The following is an 11,398-nucleotide window of genomic DNA, read 5'->3' on the forward strand; positions in this document are numbered from 1 at the left end:
GCATGAATAGATAGCATGCGGTACATGGTTTTGCGTTCGGATTCATTGATCCATTGATCCAACGCCGTGCATCACTCGGGGTACCCGTTGGGCTGTTCTTTTAATTCGTTACTCCGAGTTACGCATGGGGTTGAGTGATGCGACAACTTCCCCGTCAGCTTTGTTAAGGCAAGTTTATGGCTGAAAATAAACTTGGTTTTGTTAGAGGCCTGTCCCAGGCCAAAGAACCCACCATGGTGGCTCAGTGGCTATTGCGCTGTGCTGCGAGCCCAAAGACGCTGGTTCGACTCTCGGCTCCGTTGGCTACCTTTTTAACAGAAGCGAAAAGCACAAACGTCCATGCTTGAAGATTTCGGCGCATGTACAAGATCTCCAGGTGGTCAAAATAATGAGAAGCGCTCCAGTACAGCGTGCCTCATTTCTCAGGCGTGTTAAACCCATCAATGAGGGAATGAATCTATCAATCAATCAAGCAACCAACCTGTCAATCAACCAACCAACAAATTAATAAACAAATATACCCACCGCGGTGGCTCAGTGGCTAAGGCGTTGTGCTGCTGAGCACGATTTTGTGAGTTTGATACCCGGCCGCAGCGGCCGCTTTTCTGATGGAGGCGAAAAGCCAAAGCGACCGTGTGTGCGAGATTTCGGCGCGCGTTAAAGATCTCCACGTAGTCAAAATTGATCGGGAGCCCTCCACTACGGCGCGCCTCATCGCTCTCATTGCGTCGTCACGTTAAACTGTACAATCAATCAACCAATCATTCAATCAATCAAGGCCAAGGGAGTTGAGAGGGCTTACTGCGCGGTCCCAAGGGCCACATCCCACTCCCTGTGTGCAAGCAACGACATATCCAAGCCCGGCTGTTTGGTACGATCGTACCTTGGCAAAGTTGGCCCGGCTTACTCAAACTCACCCCCAAATTTATTTTGGAATCCCTACTCGTTGAAACTCACTCATTCTTGAGCAGCACATCTGCACTCACGAGTGGGAGACACAAAGGACATTGAGCAACGTTACGTTCACTTAGTTCATTTAAATTGAAGCCTTTTGTGCTTACGGTATCGTCCATCCATTTTCTGCATTCCCCAAAAAATGCCTTGACGCAGATCCAACTGTTGCCACGAGCTGTGAAGCTCCAGGCGTTCATGCCAGTTGTTTTTGTTGGCGTGCTTACTTGAATATAGGTGCTCGACCTGGGCAGATGTCGCCGCTGGTGCCTGTAAACCACGCTACATCTGGAGAAGTAGCTAAACTAGACTGGACATGTCATGACGTACCCATGTGCAACACGCTTGTTTACTGTTGGTTAGATGTGCAACCGCTTGCAACCTGTCATGATTTTAGTGATCGTATGCATATCTTGATGTTTTTTCATCAATAAAGTTCCCACCTAAACACAAGGTTAGTCGCAACTCAAAAAACAAACAGCACCCTATGCACCCTATAGTCCGGTTCAATATGTCACCGAAACCATGCTCGTGAATTTCGGGGAAAACCTAATGGTCTTCATCAGACCCTTAACGCAAATTTCGGCAACATGCAGCAAAAACTCGCAGACAGCATCGGTGCTACGATCGCCAGTCATAAAGCACGCGTTACAGCCATGGAAAGCGCCTCTGTGAGACATATGCGCGAAAGGGGAGCTTGACGCAGAAAACCCTCCGTACCTTCCTTCCGTACCCCTTCGACGGACAGTGTGAAAGAGAAGCGGGACCCAGAAAACCCTCCAAACCTCAAATGAGTCCGCCTTCGGCGGACAGTTTAAGAACTTTGGCGGATCATGCCTAATTCCATTCATCGGACTACCCGCGAGCATTACCAATCTACCGTCTTTCAGTTGAACTGTCCAGGGCTTTGGGAACATCGAACATGACAAACTTAACTATTCGGACACCTTTCCTGGTGTTTTTTTTACCCCAAAGAAACTTGCACTTCTGCCCGGCTCCAAATATGCAAATCCTTCTCAGACTTTAACACACAGCTGATGCGTCTACCAAATTGAAACCGCTTGTCACTACCGTCGTTAGCCGCAACCTCATGGCCATTCGCAACGACACCAGCGCGGACAGGGCGTCGGTGGCTAACGTTCACGTAAAGTTAATTCCAACCCGAAAAAGGACAGTGCTTGCATGTTTGTCCTGGACGTATATTTTCCACTCAAGAATTATTCTGAAGACATCAAATTGCTTAGGAAAACTGTCGCAACCTACCGTGGCCACGCTCTACACATTGTAGGCGACTTTAATGCCCACCACGCCAAATGAAGATACACACGGGACACCTTTAAGGGTTGTAATCTTTGGCTAGATGCAGGACAAGGTCTCAGTCTTGGAACAGACCCAGTGAATGTAACAGGTATCGGAACTAGTGTAAGCGGAGACGCCATTCCTGACCTAGGCTTCATTAAAAACACGCGGAGAGAGGCCACGTGGCTTAAAACGCAAGGAAATATTGGTAGCGACCACTATATCATAGCCATCAGAAGCGTTTGCGCCGGCGTTACGGGTAAATCTGGAAACCACCTTCGACTGGTCGACCGGGATGGGTTCGGAGAAATTCGTGAAGCAGAACACGCTTTTCACTCCTACTCACTAATCGACCCTGGAGCAGCAGAGATAGTCGACACTGATACATGGGCGGAGAAACTACGTCGAGATGCCGACACAGTTAACAAATGTATACCCGTAGAGGCAAACCTGTGTGAAGCAGACGCAAGGCTTCTTCACATTTCGGAAGCCAAGAACAGTGTATACGACAGTGCCTCCGCAAATATAAACTAAATTGGAACTTGTGTCGTCCGTTTGCCCGACATGGCAGGGTATGGAAGACTATACTCAGCAACTCTAGCGACAAAATTAAGGCGTGGCATGTGATCGCATTGAGAGGGAGATGGGGATGGCTGAAACATGGCCGATGATGCGTTGTCAACTAAGCCCTGACAAAAGTAACACGGAACAAAGGAATCAATAGGTAATCTTCCACAAATTTAGCGAAACCAACAAACAACTTCTCTGGCCTTTCAGGGTCGCACAATGGCCCTTCGGCTACGGAGACGCTCCCCCTTACTCAGGCAGGAAGAACACCTCCCTGGACAGCCGAATCGCCTTGGGCGAGTTAGGGGAATCTATTCCGGATATTCGGGGGGTCCCAGCGCCGGGACCGGACGGAATCGCAAATAAGATACAGCGCAACGGAGATGACGACTCCATCGGGACTCTCACGCGCTAATTTAATGTGTTTGGCTCATGGGCGACGTCCCCGCTAACTGGAGAAATGCTAACATTACAACCATCGCTAAACCTGACAAGGCTCCAAATTGAAAAGCTTCGTTCAATTTCCCTAACCTCTTGTGTAGCAAAGCTCCTAGAACATGTCATCCTAATAAGAATCAAGGCCTACATGAAAAATATTCTTTGTGCTCGCACACCATGAACGGATTCTGATACGTCTCGACACAAGATGTCATTGACTGAAGCACGGCATTATTGGTGGAGCCCACTCCTCGTCAACAGATATCCTTGCCACCCTCGGCCTCAATATTGTTGAAGCCTTCTACAACATCAAAAAAGGCAACCCTAGCGAACGTCAACAGCCTGAGGATCGGGAAGAGAATGAACAGCTAGATTCGCGACTTTACACACCGATGGAACAGCAACTATCACGGTTTGCGGACTTAAATAATACGAAATTCACCTAGACAGTGGAAAAACCCCACAGCCCTCGGTTTATTTCTAATTCTTTTTTAACGCGGTCATGATCGGTTTTCCCATTCTCCTCAATAACATAGGAATTCTCCAGCATAGTGTTTACGCCAACGACGTAGCACTGTGTTTTCGGCGGTAGTTATGGTAACATTTAGGACACCCTCCAGCAAGCCATAAGACCAGTCGAAAAATCAGTTGTCCCGCAAGGCCTCAGCTGCTCTCCTAATAAATCAGGACTTCTTCAATACCGTCAAACCAGTAGAGATGGGAAATCTACTTGCACTTTCCCTTCAGTTCAACTTTTGTTCGCCGGTTCTCTCCGCATAACCATCGTCTCAAGTATTCACGTTCTGGGACCCCGAATACAAGCGAATAGAATTAATCCCGAACCTTTGCTACTGCTTGAATAAACCAAACCAAACCAAACAACCAGGTAATATCCAGGGTAGTTACTCGCAGCCACGGAATGAAAGAATCGAACCTCCTACGCATCGCACAGGCCTTTGTAGTAAGTCGGGTAACGTACACCACTACATACCTCCGGCTACCGCAGGCAGAGGCAACTAACATAGGCTCTCTCCTTTCCGAAGTCTAAAAGCGGGCCATCGGTCTCCCAGTAAACATGTCCACCGAGCGGTTTGACGCACTGGACCTTCTAAGAGTTTGGATGAGCTCACCAATTCTCAAATGCCAGGGCAACTTGTACGGCTGACCTACAGCACAATAGGGCGCCACATACCCGACTCACCGGGTATACCTCACCCCTACAGCGCGCCTGCTAGTTTCGCGATCCCGTGAACAGTAAAGGAAAACCTGTACGCCTCTCTTCTCTGGTGTAAAATGCATCCTATGCACCACAAGGAGCCGCGAGTCTCCAGACCTCCTGCCCTGCGAAGACGCTATGCGAAAGCCGAGAAGGTTGTTAACGCGGCCGCGGCAAATACGCGGGGCGCGAAGCAATAACTATAGCGGTGGTCAACAATCAGGGTAACACGATCATCGCGTTCTGTATCCGTACGAAAGACTAGGTGGTTGAAAAGGTAGCCAATGCTCTACCCATGGTTGGCTCCGCAAAAATCAAGACAATGATCACTGTCTCACGCGGCAGAGAAATGAGGCTCGGTTTGAAACATTGGATTTTCACACAATATATTTACAAAACAAAACCATTCAAACCAACGGAATCATAGCGACTGAACACACATATATCACACTAAACAGAAAAAAACAGGCACGACCTCACACTCCAAAAAATCTAGCCAAAACGTCACTATAATACATGAACTGTCTATGCCGAAGTCAAACAAGTCCTACCCTGCAGCACGTCAAAGCCGCTGCGATGCCGATGACGTGGCCCGGCGGGTAGGCTTCCGCGTCACCGAACGTCGCCGAACGTCGCGATGGCCCGTGCTGGTTCGTCGTGGTCCGGATGACTGCGGTGCGATGACACGGCTTCGCTGAACAGCGCGGCTCAGCAGGAGGCCAGCAGTGCGAAGCTGCTGGTCATAGGTGCTCCCGAGCTGTCCGCTGCCAGACAGTGCGATGCCGCTGGTGCGTCGTGGGGCACGGCTCGACAGGTCGCCGGCGGTGCGAGGCCGCCGGTCAACAGGAGGCCAGCAGAGCGAAGCCGCTGGTAATCGGTGGTTCCGAGCTGCCCGCTGTCCAACGGTGCGATGCCGCTGGTGCGTTGTGGGGCCCGGCCCGAACTTGCCACCGTTCCTCCAAGTCCTCGTTCCACTCTCTGTACACTCCAGTTTCGTCGTCCTCCTCTTCACCTCGCATTCTGTCGGGTGAGGATCCAAGGATCGCGTGAGGAGGTTGGTCCAGCCAACCTCCTCCTCCTTTTAATCACTCCGTGTAGGTTCTTCATTGGCCCCTTCCAAATCCTTCTCGCATCTCGTACTTTGATTCTTCTTTCTCTTTGTCTTTTCTTCCATAATCTTCGTCTCGGGCCAATCCCCTTTGGGTATGGGTTCTTCTTACCACATGACACTACCCCCCGAAATTGAAGAGTTTTTTTTTTGTTTAAAAAAACTGCTACCCACCCCGACTGTTCGTGGAAACAAAGTCAGGAGTACGTACGTCACAACAATCTCAGTCCTATTAAGCTACTACATCAGTCCTACAAAACTACTAATAATTCATCACACAGCGAGTTCCCTTTTCACCAACACTAACTTCAAATCCTACACTCAATCACAACACGTAATACTAAAATACAACTCTTCCTCATCCTCCTACACATCTACTCATGCAATCTGGTCTACCACCACCAAAATAAAACACGTCAACCTCAAGCTTGCAAACACTCTTAATCAATCTACACTACTCAACTACCTCCTTTCTGTATACACTTCATACCCCTACAACACCTTGTCTGCACCCTAACCAGGACATCTATGTTTTACCCTAATACACAACCTATTTGTCATATTCACTTATGAGTCCTATTTCTTTCCAAATCAACTCCATTATTTCAACCGGTTTTGTTGGTATTTGACTTCATCTTCACCTTCTTGCACCTTTTCCATTCAGCACCTTTCTCTACGCTGTCATCTCTGCTCGAACCACCATGAATGTTCACTTGTCTCGCTAACCTATGACCCGAGCGCTCTCTCCAGTCTTTGCCTATTGGAATCTTTCTCTTGATTTTGCGAGACTCGCATGGTCTCTTCTTTCGCGTCTTTGCGCATTTGCGCTTTCGCTCTCCTCTGACTTGGGTACTTTGGCTACTTCCGGAGGAGAACTCACTGTCTATCTTTTGGAAGACGCCACCTTCGCCTCGGGGCTGATTACGAAGCCATCCGTTCTTCTTACAGGCTTTGGCTCGTCGTCTGTACGCCATCTTCGTAGCGTGCGCTAATTCTACAAACTTCCCAGCTACCCTGTAACTTTTCGCACAGCTCCGTTTATGCACTCGAACCTTCCTAAGAACCAAACTCTTTTTCCTCCTCTGCTTCGCACGCTTACGAAAACGCGGGCACTTTCTCTCGCCCCTTTGCTTCTCAGCCCCGTTACCGGGTGCTGGCAACTGCCTTTTACCTGGGACCCGCCCCTATCCAGTGCCCAACCTGAATTTCTCGAGTCGGGACTCTTCATTGACCACAGGGAGCTGGGTCTGAGGGAGCTGTCCTAGCTGCTCTGAAATACGCTGCCTTGGCTGCGCACTGGTGACCTCGTTTACCATCTTAGACGCGGAGCTGACTGCTGAGCAGTCTAAAGAATTTGCACTGTCCTTTTGTGGGACAAGTGTACTCTCAATAGACCTGGGCATTTCTACCCGACCAGCCATAGAGCGTTCTGTCCGGATGTTATTACTGCTAGTGCAAGGAGCGCAGGTACCTCTGTCTCAATTATTAATCTTTCAGAGACCGTAACACCAACTGACTCAACAGACATACTAGGCGGCAACGCGCTCTCCTCGCATGGTGAGTTCTCAGTGCACTCATTTTCAGGCGCCTCGCCTGCTATTATGCCACCCCCGGCCATTTCACCGTCTCGCGCTTCCAACGCGCCTTTCTCCTCATAGCGGTGCGTTTGCGAGAACACCCTTCCTTGCATTTTTTCATTGCCATCACAGCGCAATTCAAACCGCGTTCTACCAACAGCACGTGCTTCTTTGCTGTCACCTATCTGCGCTCTTTCTTTCTCTCGTGCCTCAGAGATGTATGCGACCCTCGTGCCTTCATACTCACGTGCGGCGCGTTCACCGTTCGTTCTAAGTTCTATTTCCTCGCGGCGCCGCTTAAACTCTGCTAGGCGTATCTTAAGTTCCAAAATCTCTATTTCCCACACGGCTTCCCTCTCATCTTCTTGAGCTCTCTCTCGTAACCTTGTACTCTCCCGTTCGTACAAGCTGAGCACCTCCTCTTTGGTCAAACCTAATGTACTAGCCAAGGTTAAAATCTTCTCGAGATTCATCTCTCCACCAGGTAAGACGTGTGGTTGGGCCAAGGATAGATCCTGGCAGGCTCGCCAAACGTTGTCACAAGTCTCACGCGGCAGAGAACTGAGGCTCGTTTGAAACAGTGGATTTTCACACAATATATTTACAAAACAAAACCACTCAAACGAACGGAATCATAGCGACTGAGCACACATATATCACACTAAACAGAAAAAAAAACAGGCACGACCTCACACTCCAAAAAATCTAGCCAAAACGTCACTATAATACACGAACTGTCTATGCCGAAGTCAAACAAGTCCTACCCTGCAGCACGTCAAAGCCGCTGCGATGCCGATGACGTGGCCCGGCGGGTAGGCTTCCGCGTCACCGAACGTCGCCGAACGTCGCGATGGCCCGTGCTGGTGCGTCGTGGTGCGAATGACCGCGGTGCGATGACACGTCTTCGCTGAGCAGCGCGGCTCAGCAGGAGGCCAGCAGTGCGAAGCTGCTGGTCATAGGTGGTCCCGAGCTGTCCGCTGCCAGACAGTGCGATGCCGCTGGTGCGTCGTGGGGCACGGCTCGACAGGTCGCCGGCGGTGCGATGCCGCCGGTCAACAAGAGGCCAGCAGAGCGAAGCCGCCGGTAATCGGTGTTTCCGAGCTGCCCGCTGCCAAACGGTGCGATGCCGCTGGTGCGTTGTGGGGCACGGCCCGAAGTTGCCGCCGTTCCTCCAAGACCTCATTCCACTCTCTGTACACTCCAATTTCGTCGTCCTCCTCTTCACCTGGCATTCTGTCGGGTGAGGATCCTAGGATCGTGTGAGGAGGTTTTCCTCCTCTTAATCACTCCGTGTAGGTTCTTCATTGGCCCCTTCAAAATCCTTCTCGCATCTCGTACTCTGATTCTTCTTTCTCTTTGTCTTTTCTTCTTCGTCTCGGGCCAATACCCTTGGGGTATGGGTTCTTCTTACCACATGACAATCACCCACCCCAAGTCAGCTATTCTAAATTTCTTAAGAGGACACATATCAAGCCAATCGTCTTCAATCCTTATTCATGGTCGCTACCTCGAAAACAGGACAGGCAAAGCGATCTTAATTTGACACCTCGTCCACTCCTGCCTTCCCGGGAACCAGTCTGCGCACCAAGCCGCTCGAGCTTTACCAACCGAGCGGACGGCCCCTCTCATGCGGTCCTCGTCCCCATGTAGGGCAGGGACAGGTTATTGCCATGTAGTCACATTAGAGGTCACTATCGTTTAGCCCGGACCCGCTCCCCACCGTGGCAATTGTCTCTAAGTAAGCGGCGTTCAGTCGTCTGGAGAGTCGTACAGACCCACTCGTATCTAAAAAGAATTGTCCACAGCTATTACTACCCATTGCGCTGCTCTCCGAAGTGTCATAAATTTCAGGAACGAGCGGACCTATCGCGCATGTCGTGACAATGGGCACAGGCCATCACGAATGAGCACACAATTACTAACAGTCAGCAGTGGGACACCGGTGCTGCTAAGCTCCTAACATGAACATCAACTTTGGGCCGTGCAGCTGGCTGTGGATACCGCCTGAGTCCAGGGGTGCACGGCCGACGACTAATGTTTAAAGTTCGAAACTGAATAACATTTATTCTTAGTCTCTCCTTAATTGAAGACATAGTAGTGGCGGGTAAAAAGTTGGATTAAAATTCGAAATTACTCCGCTACGGCATGTGGGGTAAAAAATTGATCTCTCGATGAGGGGAGTCACATTGGACAAATAAAGAAATGCTTCGTAGCCATTATAACGAGATAGTCATTCTGAGTCATAGAGTGTGTTAATTTTCAAGGTGATGCTCCTAAAGCATGTGGCCTACACATTGAAGTTTTCAATTAGGGGAATCTGTAGGACTTACAAATAATGATTCCTGGTTGTAGCCATGAGAAGGTCATGGTTAGTCAGACTGGGTTAAAATACCAAATGACGCCACCAGGTCATGTTGGGTATCAAGTTAAATGTCTAGATGAGGAAATCTCGTGTAAAAATTAAATGACTCCTGCTTATCATAGTGATATCGTCATGGCTATTTATACATAAGGTAAAATAGTCATGCCGAGTGGGCGTGCGGGGTATCAAAATATATGAATTAGTGATGGAAGACAGTCCGTATACAATCATAGGAAGTTATGACAGTAAATACTTACCAGTTAAGGAAAAAAGTCTGATCGGATGCCCCATGTATATAATTGTGCTCGTGAATTGTTGGCAGGCCATCTTGAATGCGTTATTGGGTGGACGCAAACGAGCTCTAAACGTCCATCATAAAGCGCGCGTTCTTATGAAAGAGTTTAGCAACAAATGGGCTGATATATTTTATCGTTCATGAGGCATCATTGCGTTCACATTGGACTGTTTTCCCCGTGCAGGTTCAGGGTGTGGCGCTAACGCTGCCTGCCATATTGGAAAATGATCTGCCTCCTCCTGATGCTTTTCTCCTGCGTTACGCAAAAGTGATTCCAATGGCTCCACTTGACCACATATGCATCAGCTGTGGAATAAAAAAACATACGGGCTAAATAAAGGGGGACAGGCATGTCGCACAAACCAAAGGCTGTGATGTTCCTCCATATTTTTACATGAGCACGCAGCCAAGGCGGTATGCCCATGTGTTTGGTGCCAATGCGAATTAACCAAGTGTTAAGACTCATACTTGGTATCGAAGAGCTGTTAGGGAGCACACAATAATGATCTACGCACTGAAGTGAGTGTACAGACAGCTCGAAACTCATGCAAGCTGCAGGTATTGCGTCCCGGAAGTCTCTTGGGCCCCTGTAAAGCTGCTTGTTGCAGCTTTTAGCCCAGGAGACCACCCAGAGCTGCACTTATGCGTACCTGGTAAATAAATTTGACTCTACTCGACTTGAAACACCCACGTTTGCTTAGCGCCGCTCTTATATCCTGCTACGTATCTCATATAGATATATCAAATTGAGATTTAAAGTTTTAATGGGCCTAAGCTGCCACTGGCGAACGAGGCGCTGTGTTGTGGAATGATATGAATAGATTTTGACTACATGGGTAGCATTAACGCAGGCTGATATCTAACCCCACGGGCGTATTTGCTTTTTGCCTGCATCAGAAACGCAGCCATGCACACCACCTGTAATTGCACCCGCCTGCCCGAGCTCAGCACAGCAACGCCTTAACCGCCACTATGGCGGAACACCAACTCTTCGCATTGCTAATGGTCACAGAGTACCTAAAATAATTTAAACCCGATATATCTGCTACACTGATGCCGCTTCAAATCCACTGCATGCCATTACGAACGGGTAACACAGCAGCTTCTGCAATGTATTTCAGGGGGACGAAAACACCACACTCGAACGCAGAAACATGATAGTCGCATTTGTAAGCTGTTCCCAATCACACCTGTTGATGTTTTCATGCACCCAGCTTTTTAGGAATGAAGGGCCTTACCTTTTAAAATACTGCAGGCTACGCAAGAAGTATTGGCTAGAGCTAGATTAAAAACTCATGTGAGATAAAAACAGTTGCAGCCACGTGTATGTCAACCATAAGCAACCTTTATACTCATAATTGCGTATTCATAATAGCACAGATTGCAATGGCACACAATGTTACCCGACTGCAGGTGGAACGACATATTGCACGGCTCTCAACAGCATAAAGAACTCCAAGAAATGTTTACGGGGAATTCATCCCCTTTCCCTCTACAGATTACAAAAATTACAACCTGAACTATGTTTTAAATAATGCATACAGAACTTAACTTCATTTCCTGTTTTCCAGCCTGCCTACATGTC

The sequence above is a fragment of the Haemaphysalis longicornis genome, unplaced genomic scaffold (genome assembly GCF_048455015.1).
Source record: "Haemaphysalis longicornis isolate Haplotype H1 unplaced genomic scaffold, Haemaphysalis longicornis Haplotype H1 scaffold_2, whole genome shotgun sequence".
Lineage (NCBI taxonomy): Eukaryota > Metazoa > Arthropoda > Arachnida > Ixodida > Ixodidae > Haemaphysalis > Haemaphysalis longicornis.